At 35.3% G+C, this 12510-nt stretch overlaps 1 long non-coding RNA gene across 1 annotated transcript; it reads right to left on the bottom strand.

Moving 5' to 3' along the window:
* Positions 1–899: 899 nt before the first annotated feature.
* LOC125593335 lies at positions 900–4552 on the bottom strand. The gene is made up of 2 exons (XR_007329256.1): positions 2217–4552; positions 900–1368 (listed from the first exon to the last, which is right to left on the bottom strand). It is a non-coding gene; the product is annotated as an uncharacterized LOC125593335 (long non-coding RNA).
* Positions 4553–12510: the final 7958 nt, after the last annotated feature.

A 12510-nucleotide genomic window follows, 5' to 3' on the forward strand; every position in this document is an offset into this window, starting at 1 on the left:
AAATCATGGACGACTTCCGTGTAAGTCGTCGGACGGACGACTACCGTGTAAGTCATCAGACGGACGACTTCCATGTAAGTCGTCTAGAAAAAAATATATTATTTTTTTAATTTTCTACTGGACGACTAACTTGTAAATCGTGGAGGAAAAGTCAAATTTCTGACACATTCCGGTCAAATGCAAAACTAACTCGTTTTCCCTAGATGACTTACATGTAAGTCGTCTCAATTTTTTTTTATCAAACAAAGGTGGGCCGACTAACCTGTAAGTCGTCTAGAAAAAATAATTTAAAAGTCAATTGCAAAACTAACCTCTGCATTGACCAGACGACTTCCAGGTAAGTCGTCTACAGCCAGAAGACTTACCTGTAAGTCGTCTGGACGAACATATCTGGAAAAAATCTCAATTTCATAGTTTCAACCAGTGAGATAACTTGTTTAACACACATTAGTCTTTTTCAAGCACCGAGAATCTCAAAATAAAGTGACCCACCAAGAATCACAAGCTTCAATGGCTTTATGAACTATAAAAATTTTAGAATCAAAATCTTGAAATTTTTTTGGATGAATATGGAGAGAAAGTGAAAGAAATGTTGTTTTTAGTTGATAAGAATTGAGAAAGAGGAAGTGTAAATCGATTTGAAGTGCATTAAGAGCTTCAAATTGGTTGTTCATAGTGGTTGATGTATTGATGGCAATGACAATCTTGTAAATACATGAAGATGATGAGGTTGAGAGAGTAAAAATGTCATTTTGAAAAAGAAAAAAAAAAGCTAATGGTATTTTCGTAAATAATGTGAACTTGTAGGGTGAATAGGGCAAAAGAAAAATCCAAAAAAACATAGGTTAGTTTTGTGGTTGACTTCATGTTTTGAGTCAATTTTGCAAAAACTCCGTAACTAATTCCATATTCCATATTCGTTTCCTTTATTCAGACTTTTTTTTTGAACAGCTAAATTTATCATAGAAATTAGGCTCATGCCCAAATGGAGTTCATGTTACAGAGTGCAGCCTTAGCCACACAATCAGCAGGCTCATTCCGCTCTCTGGAAACAAAGGAGAAAAAAACAGAAAATAAAAGAAGCATATAGGGTTTCGATGTTCGATAGAATTCTGTGGAGATTCTTCAGTTTTGTCTTCGAAACGATAGCTCTGACGAGCCTGAGGGAGTCTGATCAAATCCAGACTTTAGTGTGTCCAAGGTGAATCGCGTGGGATAGGGCCGAACAGATCGCCAATCTTTCCGCGAGGAGAGGGGATTTCACACAAGATTGTGCTTGGAAGCCTTTTGGTACTGTGAAGATCCAGCCGAGTCATGTTTCCTTTGTTGATGGGTTCCAAGCAGCGTCCTTGTTACACCGTACGGTCCCTGTCACCGAGGGAATCAGTAGTTGCATCGGAGCTTTGATCTGGTCGTACATACCATATATGATGCAATTCAGACAAAGACCAAGCCGCAGGGGCGGAGGCAGTGTAACCAGTGTTTGAGGTGTAGGGTCAGGTGACTCCACTATTTTTAAAAAATATATGTTATTTCAAAAACAATTTATTTATTCATTGATATTCGACAATCGCATCCCTTAAACTAATGTCTTTCAATTAATGTCTTTCACTTACAAAACCACTTCCCACTTTCCAAATCGTAGTTATCCAGCTACAAAGAATTAGGATAAGAACCAAAATGAAAGCCATTGAAAACGTTACTCTTCCATAGTGTGATACACTTTTATAATATGACGAGCTTGAAATTGATTGTATGCTTAAAATTAAAAGGCAAGCAGAGATTTGCATTATATCATATACATTAACAACAAAATAGAGATCAATCAATAAGCATATACAACAAGTACTATGCCATGAAGCACTACTTGAGTGTTGAGTCAAACAAGCGTGAATCAATCCCACATTGCTTGTTATTTAATGGAAATAAGAATGCAGCATGTACATATGTAAGCGGCTTTGGGAGTTTTAATTTTTTTAACCTAAATACCATTGTAGTATTATGATTAAAAGTTTTGAAACTTCCTAGCCATAATCATCGGTTAATACTTTATAGTTATCTACATCACATGACAAGCTATATATGTAAAATGGATTCACCTTTGATGAACAAAGCTTGTATACGTACTGGCTAACTCTTTTGAAGGAACGTACAAATATTAAAGGGATCCACGACAGAATATCAAACAATTAAGCGAGAGCATGTCCAGATTCTACCTATATCAATGCTCTAGTTCTCACCCGCTTGAGACGGTGTGCATGAGTTTCAACCAGTACCTGAAGACTCTACACAAGGCTACAAGCCAGTGAAAGCAGAACATTCGTATGAGACGATTGACAAATTGATTTATGGATAGATACGTAGGCTATATATACAATTAAGAACTTAGTTGAGAGGAACGAACAAAAACAATATGTGCATATTCACCACCATCCCACGTCTCTATGTCACTCGCTTCAGCTTGTGCACAAGTTTCAACCATTAATTGATGAAACACTATCTTAGCAAAAAAGAATTGATGAAACATTACACAATAGCTGGAGAGAGAACCTAGAGATATAGGATGTGGTAAGATGATCTGTAGACAATCGAAGAATTATAGGCGTAGAGATTGAGAGACTAGAGAAAATTGAGCTGCTATATAAAGAGATAGAACATGACTTTGAAATATATTTTAACGTTGAAAACATTGTAACCAAAGATTTTCTTATCTTAATTAGAAGATATTCTTCTCTTACTCAGTAGAATACAATAATCTTATCACATTCTAGCTAGGTTGACACATTGTAACCAAAGATTTTCTTATCTTTTTTTAACTAAGATTTTCTTATCTTAATTAGAAGATATTCTCCTCTTAGTCATTAGAATACACGTATACAACAATCTTATCCCTCGAACTAATGTAAGTGCCACATCATCAACTATATCTGAAAATATATGGTTTTATCACTAAAGTTACTAATAAATTAGTTTTTTTTCTTCGATAGCTAACTGAGTCAAATATATTTTTCGTACAAGATGTTTTGATATGGTTGTCTACTTTGAAATACACCTAAATGTTATAACGTTCAAAGAAAATTATTGTAAAACTTCTAACATGTAATGTTGTGTTGAAATGATTACAGATTGCGTTCTCCTCTAGGTTTGAAATGTTAAAAGATCACATGTTAAATGTTGACGGTGATGGATGGTGAAAGAGTTGTTACGTGGAGACATGGTGAAACTAAAATAAAAAAGAATGGCTAGAGTTGTTTTGTCAACGACTACTTCTCACCAACCTCTCGTAAACTCTCCTATAAATACATGATGTTTCTCATTGTTCAGAATCATCCCATAACAAGAAAAACGCAGGGAGAACAAAGAAAGAGAAGAAGAGAGAGAAAAAAAAATTCTCACAAAAAATCTTCTTTAAGAAATTACGAGTATTTTTTAGTGTATTTGGGATCGGGGTGTGAGTTGTGAGCTTGTAAAATTTCCCGGGTTGATAATAAAAGATCTGTAACAGGTCCGGAGACGTTAGCAACATTGACCGAACTCCGTTAACAATTTGGTGTGTGTGCTTCTTTCCCGCTCCCATAAATTCTGGTTTACCGCAAAATTTAACCGCGTATTTCCTAACAACTGGTATCAGAGCTTGAGTTACGGTGATCGGTCAAATTTTTGCGGAGTTACTATTCACATGAACAGTCATTCGTGAATAGTGAATTTTGTCGGTAACATCGGTTTGTCGACGAAGGTGTTCTAATACACGGTAGTTCCAGAAACGATGGAAGGCGAAGATGGTTCGGCGCACAGTATAGGAAAATTTGACGGTACAAATTATGCATTTAGGAGAATGCAAATTGAAGATTATCTGTACGGAAAGAAGCTTCATCAACTGCTGAGCAAGAAGCTTGAGAAGATGGATAAGGATGAGTGGGAGCTCCTTGACAGACAAGTTCTGGGTGTTATAAGGTTAACACTATCGAAAACGTTGCTCACAACGTTGCGAAGGAGAAGACCACAGAAGGACTCATGAAAGTTCTCTTAGATATGTATGAGAAACCTTCGGCAAACAATAAGGTGTTTCTCATGAAGAAACTCTTTCATTTGAGGATGGAAGAAGGTGGCCTGGTTGCCGCGCATGTGAACGAGTTCAACACGATTTTCAACCGTCATCAGTTGAAATCGAGTTTGATGATGAAGTGCGAGCACTGATTTTGTTGGCATCTTTGCCAAATAGTTGGGAGCCAATGAGGGCAGCGGTTAGTAATTTTGTGGGTACTCAAAAGCTCAAATTCAATGATGTTAGAGATCGTATCCTTGCTGAGGAAGTTCGAAGGATAGACTCTGGGGAGGCATCAACGAGCTCTGCTTTCAACGTGGAAAACAGAGGGAGAAACCCAGATAGAAATAACTAGAGTAATGGCAGATCGAAGTCAAGGAATGGACGGGGTCAGTCCAAATTCAGACAGCCTGTAGAGTGCTGGAATTGTGGAAAGACAGGTCACATTAAGAAGAATTGCCGAGCACCACCGAAGTAGGAAGACAACACTAGAGGCGGAGCCAATGCAGTGACACGTGAAATCGCTGATGCATTGGTAGTGTCTGTTGATTCCCCGAGAAAAATTGAAGCTCGTGATGCAACTGCAAATACCACCAAAGCGTCAATCTCCTATGTCGATAGACCAGTCGATTCATGGGTGCTTGACTCAGGAGCGTCGTTCCACACCACACCGCACCATAACATCATGGAAAATTATGTTGCAGGAAATTACAGAAAGGTATATCTTGCTGATGGATTACCTTTGGACATAGTTGGTATTGGAGATATCAACCTAAAGATGTCAGACGGACGTGTGTGGAAGATTAAGAAGGCCAGACATGTGCCAAAGTTGATGCGAAATCTGATCTCAGTAGGTCAACTTGATGATACGGGGCACGATGTTAATTTTGGTGGTGGAGCCTGGAGAGTCAAGAAAGGTTCCATGGTGGTGGCTAGAGGTCATAAAAGAGGCAATCTTTATATGACGACGATTTATCAAGACACTGTTGCTGTTGTCGAGAATGCCAAACAGACCAAGTTGTGGCATTGTAGGTTGGGGCACATGAGTGAGAGAGGAATGAAACTCATGGTGGAAAATGGCGCTCTTCCGGATCTGAAGATGGTGGATCATCAGATGTGTGAAAGCTGCATCATTGGAATACAGAAACGAGTTAGTTTTTCTAAAGGAGGAAGAGAGCCAAAATTTGAGAAGTTAGAGCTGGTGCACACTAACGTGTGGGGATCCGCTCCTGTTGCATCGCTGGTAGGTTCATACTACTATGTGATCTGTATCGACGACTCCACAAGAAATGTGTGGGTTTACTTCATGAAGAACAAGCATGAAGTGTTTTCGGTTTTTAAAATATGGAAAGCCATGGTTGAGATTGAGACGAATCTCAAGTTGAAGTGTTTAAGGTCTGATAATGGTGGAAAGTACATCAGCGACGAATTCAAGAGATATTGCGCTGATAATGAGATCAAGATGGAGAAGACTATTCTTTGAACGCCTCAACAGAATGGAATAGCGGAAAGGATGAACCGAACCTTGAATGAGCGGGCAAGGAGCATGAGATTGCACTGTGGATTGCCAAAGACGTTTTGGGCAGATGCAATCAATACTGCAGCCTTCTTAATAAACAGAGGACCGTCTGTACCGTTGGGATTTAAGATCCCTGAAGAAGTTTGGAGCGGAAAGAAAGTAAATCTTTCTTATCTAAAGGTGTTCGGATGCTTAGCTTATGTTCATAATGATGATGCTGCAAGAAGTAAACTTGACTCGGAGTCTAAGAAGTGTTACTTCATCGGATATGGTAACGCGAAGTTTGGTTACCGGTTTTGGGATGATGAAAATTGAAAGATCATCCGCAGCAAGAATGTTGTGTTCAACGAAGAAGTTATGTACAAAGATAAGCTAAGAGAAGGCTCGGAGAGGAAAGAGCCTGGAGTTGTTGACTTAGAAGATATCCTGACACCGGAGTTGCCACAGGATACCGCAACAGCAGAAGAAGAAATCTCTCAAGACGAGAGTGGTGAAGCTGAAGAAAGTGATGATTCTGAAGTGGTCCCATATACACCAGTCACAGAGTTACGACGGTCAAGCAGAATCATCAGAAAGCCAGTAAGATTTTCTCCATCGCTCAACTACATTCTGTTCACAAACAGAGGCGAGCCTGAATGTTATGAGGAAGCTATGCAAGTTGATGAGTCGATCAAGTGGGAGCTTGAAATGAACGACGAGATGGACTCGTTGTTATCCAATCACACGTGGGAGTTATCAGATTTGCCTAAGGAGAAAAAGACATTGCATAACAAGTGGGTCTACCGAATAAAAGAAGAACCTAACGGGAGTAAGCGCTATAAAGCGAGGCTTGTTGTGAAGGGATTCCAACAAAAAGAAGGCGTTGACTACACTGAAATCTTCTCTCCTGTAGTCAAGATGGTAACCATCAGAATGATTCTTGGGCTGGTAGAACAAGAAGATCTGCATCTTCAACAAATGGTTATGAAGACGGTATTTCTTTGGGTGATTTGGATGAGGAAATTTATATGAAGCAACCCGAAGGCTTTGAAATCAAAGGGAAGGAAAGCCTAGTTTGCAAGCTAAAAAGAAGTTTGTACGGCTTAAAACAAGCTCCAAGACAGTGGTATAAACGGTTCGACAACTTTATTAAAGGCGTTGGTTTCTTGAGGTGTGAAGCTGACCACTGTTGTTACTTCAAGAGGCTTGAAGTGTCCTACTTGATATTGCTCCTATATGTCGATGACATGCTTATAGTAGGACCAGACTTGCACGAGGTCAATAGCATGAAGACGAAACTCTTAGAAGAGTTTGCGATGAAAGACCTTGGAGAAGCAAGACAGATTCTAGGGATGAGAATCAGTAGAAGCAAGGAAGTTCTTAAGTTATTACAAGAGGAGTATGTGAAGAAAGTCCTTAAGAGGTTTTACATGAATGACGCGAAGCCAGTTAGTACTCCCCTGGCAAGTCACTTTTGGTTATCCAGAAAACAGTCTCCAAAGACGGAAGACGAGATGACATATATGGATAAAGTTCCATATGCTTCTGCTATAGGCAGCCTAATGTACGCGATGATATGTACAAGGCCAGACATTTCACATGCAGTGGGAGTCGTTAGCAGATTTATGAGCAATCCAGGAAAGGAACATTGGGAAGCCGTTAAGTGGATTTTCAGATATCTAAAAGGAAATCCAAGTTTATCGCTATGTTTCACGAAGTCTAAGACGGGATTGCAGGGATATGTTGATGCTGACAATAGAGGTGACGTTGACAGCACGAAGAGCACAACCGGGTATGTCTACACTTTTGGCGGTACTGCAATTTGTTGAGTTTCAAAGTTGCAGAAAATTGTATCTCTATCAAGCTGTGAAGCTGAGTATGTTGCGGTAACAGAGGCAACAAAAGAGATGATATGGCTACAGTCTTTTCAAGAAGAGCTAGGCCATGACCAAGGGAAAAGTGTGTTACACTGTGATAGCAAAAGTGCCATCGATTTGGCAAAGAATCCGGTTTACCATGCTCGGACGAAGCACATACATCGTCGGTATCATTTCATCAGATCGGCGTTGGAAGATGAAATGCTGGTGCTTGAGAAGATCCCATGAAGCAAGAATCCGGCAGACATGCTAACGAAAGTCGTGCCATATGATAAGCTGAGGTTGTGTGCAACCTCAGTTGGCTTGTTGGAGTAACAAGCTGAGAAGATCTGCTACATTGATCAAGGTGTGAAGACAGATTGAAATCAATCTTCAAGTGGGAGATTGTTAAAGATCACATGTCAAATGTTGACGGTGATGGACGATGAAAGAGTTGTTACGTGGAGACATGGTGAAGCCAAAATCAAAAAGAATGGCTAGAGTTATTTTGTCAACAACTACTTCTCACCAACCTCTCGTAAATTCTCCTATAAATACATGATGTCTCTCATTGTTCATAATCATCCCAAAACAAGAAAAACGCAGAGAGAACAAAGAAAGAGAAGAAGAGAGAAAAACAAAATTTCTCACAAAAAAATTTCTTTAAAAAATTACGAGTAGTTTTTAAGTGTATTTGAGATCGGGCTGTGAGTTGTGAGCTTGTAAAATTTTCCGGGTTGATAATAAAAGATCCGTAGCAGGTCCGAAGGCATTGGCCGAACTCCGTTAACAATTTTTTGTGTGTGCTCTTTTCCCGCTCCCATAAATTCTGGTTTACCGCAAAATTTGACTTCGTATTTCCTAACATGAAATTAAAAGATAAAATCTGGTTAACGCACTCTCGAGAAATATTAATAAAATGTATCGGTTTAGCAGGAAGTCATTTGGTAATTGCCATCTCAACAAAACCAGATCTGACAAGGAACAAAAAAAAAGATTCATGATGTGTACGTTGCCATGATGGTACCTTATGTTATTATACAATCTACTAATTAAAGGTGGCAAGGTAACTTTCATATCATCAACGTTACTTTATCTTCTTCATAATATGCACAAATCATTTCTCTTATACCGTGCTTTAAATATCATTTTGATGCTAAGCCATTGCCAACTAGGCTTTTGAATAGTCAGAAGATCCGATTTACGTGCTTGAGAATAACATCCCTATAGACCAAAATTACTACAGGGAGAATCAGATTAGCAAGGTGATCAGTTGGAACTTGGAAGTGGCGTCTTTCTATCCGTTTATATTTTCTATACTCGTTATTCTGGTGCTTGGAGGTTAAAACATATGTTGTTTAATTTTCAGCCGCTTCTTCGAATGTTTGAGCCAGTCTTAAAGAATGGCAGAAAGGAACTGCTCCATGGAAGTCACATGCACGAGGTCAATATCAGTCGCTACTAGCTCCTTGAAACAGCTAAGCTGTGTTGGCTGCGAAGTTTTGATCAGGTACTTTGCCCTTACTTCCCTATATGTATTATTGTTCATGCTCCTTTTTAGGGAATATATATTAGGATCCTGCAAATTATACTAGATTTTATGTTTTCAAATTTTCATATTGTTTGATTCCTTTGTTCCTATAATCTTAGCTTATATGATTCAACATGTGGGTGCTTTTAACTCCATCCAGCAATGGAACTCTGTGTGCACGTTTCAAGGGAAGAGAAGTCGAATTATACCATTTTCTATGGACTTTTTTTTTTTAATCCCTCGTCACTAACATTTCTGAAAAAGACTTTTGTGTAAACTTAGTGTCAGACCTAGAAGATCTCTTTTGGAGGCTGTAGACCCAGTGTCAAGAATGCAAAGGCTCTTTTCATCAAGATGTGTTGTCTTTTCACAATTGATTCTGATCCAACTTCTTTTTTTATGCGATTTCTTATTGGTCTTAACAGCCGAGATTGTCCAGAATTTTATCGGAGAATGAAAGCACATAAGGGGACATGGCCACAGTCAAGCAATAACTCGACCTTTGGAGCTTCTAAGTTCTTTTGTTGTTTCAACCGGTTTCTTTTTTCTATTGTATTTCTGTTTAAATTGAACGTTAGATCGGCTGCGATGTAGTAGTTGTATTAAGCGCACCATCATCGGTTACAACTTCATAAAACATACATCCTAGGAAAGCCATATACAGGGGCGAAGCCACGTGATAGGGAAGGGGTGCACAGGCACCCATAATTTTCTTAAAAAATAATGTAAACTAGGATAAGACCTGCGCAAGGCGCAGGGTGATTTTATTTATATATATATTATCGATAGTTTTTTTTATATATGTGATCATTTTATTTATATATATAAAATATTTTTTGTTGTTATTATATAATTTTTTTCCGATGGATCGGATCAATTTTTATTAAAAATAATAGAACAAAACTATAATTAATACATCATGGGTTGATCGGATTGGACATTAAACAAATTATAACATAAAAACCTTATTTTTTTCATCGAACACATTCTTGAAAAAAGTGAACAGTATTGTTTTCACAGTTGAATTATTTTGACTTTTATCTTCCATATGGTTTTGAAAGCTTTCAAATCAACCATCGAATTGATACATGTCATTTTAATGTTTTTAGTCGTATACTTAAGGAAAACTTACATTTTTGTAATTTAAAGTCGTTTTAAAAAATTCAAAATATAACATCTAAGAAAAAATCTAACATATAAGAAAAATCTAACATATAAGGTGTCCTCATTTTTGTATTTTAAAGTCGTTTTAAAAAAAAAATAACATATAAGGTTTCCTCATTTTTGTAATTTAAAGTCATTTTAAAAAATTCAAAATATTACATATAAGAAAAAATCTAATTTTTTATTATATGGTTAATGTGATTGTTTATTTTTTTTAATAATATAAAATTAAACAAAATGAAGGAGGATGCAAAAATTGTTATCAAATCTTTATTATTCATAATCATTAATTGCCATATATATGTAAATCATATTAGGTAATTTCGTAGCTTTTATTTAGAGAACGAATACACACTTCTTATATTTTAGGTTAATATAATGTTCTCTAGTGGACATTAAACAAATTATGACATAAAAACCTTATTTTTTTCATCGAACACATTCTTGAAAAAAGTGAATAGTATTGTTTTCACAGTTGAATTATTTTGACTTTTAACTTACATATGGTTTTGAAAGCTTTCAAATCAACCATCGAAATGATACATGTCATTTTAATGTTTTTAGTCGTATACTTAAGGAAAACTTACATTTTTGTAATTTAAAGTTGTTTTAAAAAATTCAAAATATAACATATAAGAAAAAATCTAACATATAAGGTGTCCTCATTTTTGTATTTTAAAGTCGTTTTAAAAAAAAAATAACATATAAGGTTTCCTCATTTTTGTAATTTAAAGTCATTTTAAAAAATTCAAAATATAACATATAAGAAAAAATCTAATTTTTTATTATATGGTTAATGTGATTGTTTATTTTTTTAATAATATAAAATTAAACAAAAATGAAGAAGGATGCAAAAATTGTTATCAAATCTTTATTATTCATAATCATTAATTGTCATATATATGTAAATCATATTAGGTAATTCTGTAGCTTTTATTTAAGGAAAGAATATACACTTCTTATATTTTAGGTTAATATAATGTTCTCTAGTGGACATTAAACAAAATATGACATAAAAACCTTATTTTTTCCAGCGAACACATTCTTGAACAAAGTGAACAGTATTGTTTTCACAGTTGAATTATTTTGACTTTTATCTTCCATATGATTTTGAAAGCTTTCAAATCAACCATCAAATTGATACATGTCATTTTAATGTTTTTAGTCGTATACTTAAGGAAAACTTACATTTTTGTAATTTAAAGTCTTTTTTAAAAAATTCAAAATATAACATATAAGAAAATTCTAACATATAAAAAAAATATAACATATATGGTGTCCTCATTTTTGTATTTTAAAGTCGTTTAAAAAAATATATAACATATAAAGGTTTCCTCATTTTTGTAATTTAAAGTCATTTTAAAAAATTCAAAATATAACATATAAGAAAAAATCTAATTTTTTTTATTATATGATTAATGTGATTGTTTAAGATTTTTTAATAATATAAATTTAAACAAAAATGAAGAAGGATGTAAAAATTGTTATCAAATCTTTATTATTCATAATCATTAATTCTCGTATATATGTAAATCATATTAGGTAATTTCGTAGCTTTTATTTAAGGAAAGAATACACACTTCATATATTTTAGGTTAATATAATGTTCTTTAGTGTTATATAATTATGGAATAATGTGACACCATTAGATTAAACTATACTTTATATTAGATGCTCTAGAATTCTTTGAAATGAAATTTAGAAGGCATTTAGAGTGCCACCTAGGATTTGAGGTTTTTTTTAATTAATACAAAATTAAGGTTCTAATTTTTCAAATGCTTCTCAATTAATATATAGGGGATGCTAAGTAATTTTATATGTGCACCCATTAGAATTTATAACTGTGCACCCATTAGAATTTAGATTAAAGACAAATGAAAAACAAAACAAACTAAATTCCAAAAAAAAATAGCTTAGCCCACAAAAAATAAAAAAAACTTTTAAAACCCAATTATGGTTTTCAATTTCTTTTGCTAAAATTATAAATCCATAACTAGTAGTGACTAGTAACTATTAACGTGACATGCAAAAAGATTTAATAATATATTTTTATTCCCAAAATTTCTTTTAAAAAATATTTTGATATGTTTTCACTAGGATCTGTAATTATTCGAATAGTATTTGAATTTTACACAGAAGTCCTAAAGTTTTAAACAATGACTAATTTGACTTTAGATAAATTTTGTTTTTTTATCGACGATGAAAAAGTAATTTAGTTATTTAATTACATATTTTTTAATTTGTAGACTTTTGGAATTGGTTTTGAATTTACCTGCAGGGCCGGCTTAGATAGGGAGGCGAGCGGTGCGACCATCCCGGACCCAATCCGTTGTCCCCCTATTTCTTAATAGATAAGAGCCCGATTTTCTTGAAAAAATACATGTATTCTTATATTAAAAATAAGAAAAGGAGTCCA

Source organism: Brassica napus, chromosome C9, assembly GCF_020379485.1.
Source record: "Brassica napus cultivar Da-Ae chromosome C9, Da-Ae, whole genome shotgun sequence".
Classification (NCBI taxonomy): Eukaryota; Viridiplantae; Streptophyta; class Magnoliopsida; order Brassicales; family Brassicaceae; genus Brassica; species Brassica napus.